The following is a 4053-nucleotide window of genomic DNA, read 5'->3' as shown; positions in this document are numbered from 1 at the left end:
GTTTTTTTTTTTTTTTTTTTTTTTTGGCTCTATTTTCTTTTTCATGGTACTGGAGATTGAATTTAGGACCTCAGTATGCTAAGCAAGTGCTCTGTGATAGAGATACATCCCCATTTCTTTTCTTTTCTTTCTTTTTTTTTTTAATTCACTTGGATTTTTACTTTAGTGCATGGTGAAAGATAAGGGTATAGTTCTAATCTTTTGCAGGTTGAAATTCAGTTTTTCCAGCACCATTTATTAAAGAGGCTACCTTTCCTCCACTGAGGATGGTTGTCTCCTTTGTCAAAGATGAGGTAGTTAATTGTGTCTGGACTTGTTTCTGCATCTTCTAATCTAGTCCACTGATCCTCAGGTCTTTCTCTTTGCCAGTACCATGCTGTTTTCACCACAGTGACTTTGTAGTATAGTTTCAAGTTGGGGATTGTGATACCTCCTGCCATGTCTCTGTTGCCAGGATGGCTTTTGCTATTCTAAGTCTCTTTTGGTTTCAAATGAATTTTTGGATTATTTTCTCTAGTTCTGTGAAATATACTGTTGGAATTTCAATCAGGATTGCATTGAAACTGTATAGCAGTTTGGGTGGTATGACCATTTTCACTATGTTAATTCTTCCTACCCAAGATCAGGGTATATCTTTCCAGTTTCTTATATCCTCTTTAATCTCTTTTTTCAGAGTGCTGTAGTTTTCAGTGTAGACATCTTTTGCTTCTTTCATTAGATGCATTCCTAGATACTTTTTTTGTGTTATTGTGAAAGAAATTGTTTCCCTAATTTCTCTCTCATTGAGTCTGTTATTTGGGTACAAGAAGGCTATTTATTTTTGAGTGTTGGCCTTGTATCCAGCTATTCTGCTAAAAGTGTCAATTAAGTCTAGAAGTCTTTTGGCAGAGTTTTTTTTTGCGGGGGGATCTTCTATGTAGAGTATCATATTGTCAACAAATAATGACAGTTTAACTTCTTCCTTTCCTATCTAATGTATCTTGTCTAATTGCTGTGGTTAATGTTTCCAGAACTATATTGAACAGGAGTGGTGATAATGGGCATCCTTGTCTTGTTCCTAATTTGAACACGAAGGTTTTCAGTTTTGGGCCATTTAACATGATGTTGGCTGTTGGTTTTTCATAGATAGTCTTTATCAAATTGAGATTAAGACCATCTATTCTAATTTTCTGCAGAGTTTTTATCATGAATGGATGTTGAATTTTGTCAAATGCTTTTTCTGCCTCTATTCAGATTATCATATGGTTTTTGCCCTTCACTCTGTTAATATAGTGTATTACACTTATTGATTTACGTATGTTGAACCATTCTTGCATCCCTGGAATAAATCCAACTTGGTCAGGGCATATAATCTTCTTGATCTCTCTGTATTCTGTTTGCCAGCATCTTATTGAGGACTTTTGCATCTATGTTCATTAAGGAGATTGGCTTATAGTTCTCTTTTCTGGTTTGGTCTTTTCCTGGTTTTCGAATCAAAGTAATACTTGCTTCCAGGAATGAATTTGGAAGTATTGCTTCCCTTTCAATTTCATTGAAAAGTTTATAGAGTAGTGGCAGTAGTTCTTCTCTAAATGTCTTATAGAATTCAGTGGGACCTGGGCATTTCTTCATTGGTAAACTTTTAATTATGTTTTCAATTTCGCTGATTGTAATTTGGGGTGTTTAGATTTTTTATCTTCTTCATTCACCTTTGGTAATTCATAAATGTCAAGATATCTGTCCCTTTCTTCTGTGTTTCCCATTTTATTAGAGTACAGGTTTTCAAAGTAGGTACTGATGATACTCTGGATTTCTACTGGATCTGGTGTGACTTCATCTTTTTCTTTCCTAATTGCATGGGTCTGAGCCTTTCTTTCCTTTTTTGACATGGTTGGTTAAGGCTTTATAGATTTTATTTATTCTTTCAAAAATTAAGTCTTTGCCAGGCATCGTGACACACACCTGTAATCCCAGCACTAGGAAGGCTGAATAAGGAGGATCACTGTGTTAGAGACCAGCCTGGGCTACATAGAGAGTTCCAGGTCAGTCTCAACTACATAGTGAGACCCTGTCTCAAAAAACCAAAAAAAAAAAAAAAATTAAGTCTTCGATTCACTGATTTCTTTATATTGTTCTCTTAGTTTCCATTGCATTGATTTCTTCTCTGATCTTTATAATTTCCTCCTTTGTACAAGCTTTGGGTTTTTCTTCTATTTCTAGGAGCCTAAGATTCATCATTAAGTTGTTTATTCAAGCTCGCTCTGTGTTCCTAGTGTGGGCATTCAGTGCTATGAATTTTCCATGTAGAACTGCTTTCATTGTGTCCCATAGATTCCTGTATGTTGTATTGGCATTATCATTTGTAAAAACTGACTAATTTGTTCTTTAATTTCCCCTGTGACCCAAAAGAGTGTTGTTCAATGTCCATGTGTTTGTGATGTTCTTACTATTGATCTCCAGCTTAATTGCACTATGGTCTGATAATGTACATGGGATAACTTAGATTCCGTTGCACCTATTTAAGCCTATTCTATGAGCTAATATGTGGTCTATTTCGGGGAATAGCCCATGTGCAGCCAAAAAGAATGTATATTCTGATTTTGTGGGTGGAACACTCTGTAGATATCTGTTAAGTCCATTTTTTTTTAAAGCTTGTTTTAGTTCTAGTGTTTTGTTGATTTTTTTTTTTTGTCTAGATGATCTGTCTTTTTGTGATAGTGGGGTATTTAGGTCCCCCACTGCTATTGTATTAGTGCTTACTTGGATTTTCATGTCCCTTAATATTTGTTTTGAATATTTGGGGGCATTAATATTTGGTGCATATATATTTATGATTATTGTCTCTTCCCCTTGGATTGTTTCCTTTACAAGGGTGTAGTGGCCTTCTTTGTCTCTCTTAATCAATATTGGTTTGAAAACTACTTTGTCTGTAAATAGGATAGCTACCCCTGGTTTTTTTTTTTATGGTCTTCTGTTTCATGGAGAACTGTTTTCCATCCTTTCACTTTCAGTCTATGAGTTTCTTTTTGAACTAGGTGTGTTTCTTGTATACAATCTCATTTTGTTTTGATGCATCTCACAGAGTTGCCTAAGCAAGCCTCAAACCTGAGATCCCTGTGCCTCAGCCTCCAGAGCAGTTGGAATTATGAATATGGAATGGCCTTGTTTACTCCTGACTGAAGACACTAGGTCCTTGGCAAATGGTTCTCTCCGTAGAGTTGCTCACAACATGTCAGCTGGCCTCCATCAGAGTGAGGAATCCAAGAAACAGAGTTAGAGATAGAGCAGTGGAGAAAGGCCCCAATTCCTATGCCTGGTTATGTGGATCTTGTAAATGTGAGTTCTCCAATGTAATTTGATAATATTTCAGGTGAGGGTTATTTTATAGTATGTATTAGAAAATTCTAAGGAGCACTGGGTTAAAGTAGAAATGGCAGAGGACACCTATGTGAATATTAAATTCATTTATTGTTATACCACTAAATAGCAAAATACCAAATATATCCAAAGTAATTGGCTGTTTCAAATCATGTTTGCAAAATAGACTGTGATTAAACTATAAACCACTTGTTAGTTTGGCAGTGGCAAAATAGGGCAGTTTTATAAAAAATGTTTTTTAGAAAGCTCTCTGCCAAAAATAGAGACTTGAAAATGATTCATAAAAGGCTGTGCATAAAGACATACCACAAACAAGGCCACCAATGCTGTGTTTCAACATTTATGCTTTACTGCAGTAGACTGAAACATTCATTGCCATCAAAGATGTTACATCCTAGTCCGAGGAACCTATGAATGAATATGTTACCTTACATAGAAAAATATAGATGTAATCAAATTAAGGACTATATGATGGCAAGCTTATTCGGGATTATGTGAACAGACCCAGTGTAATCCAGAGTCCTTATAAGAGAGACACAGGGGTTGTCAGAGTGAAACAAATATGTGATGATAGAAAGAAATTTGAAGATGCTAAGTGGTGGCTTTGGTGATGCAGGAGAGGGCTGTAAATCAGGAAATACAGATGGTCTCCAAAAAGCCAGGAAAAAAAAAAAAGTATTTGGATTCACCTCAAAC

Source organism: Fukomys damarensis, unplaced genomic scaffold, assembly GCF_012274545.1.
Source record: "Fukomys damarensis isolate Sample0158 unplaced genomic scaffold, DMR_v1.0_HiC HiC_scaffold_3, whole genome shotgun sequence".
NCBI classification, from domain to species: domain Eukaryota; kingdom Metazoa; phylum Chordata; class Mammalia; order Rodentia; family Bathyergidae; genus Fukomys; species Fukomys damarensis.
This window is presented reverse-complemented; position numbering follows the sequence as displayed.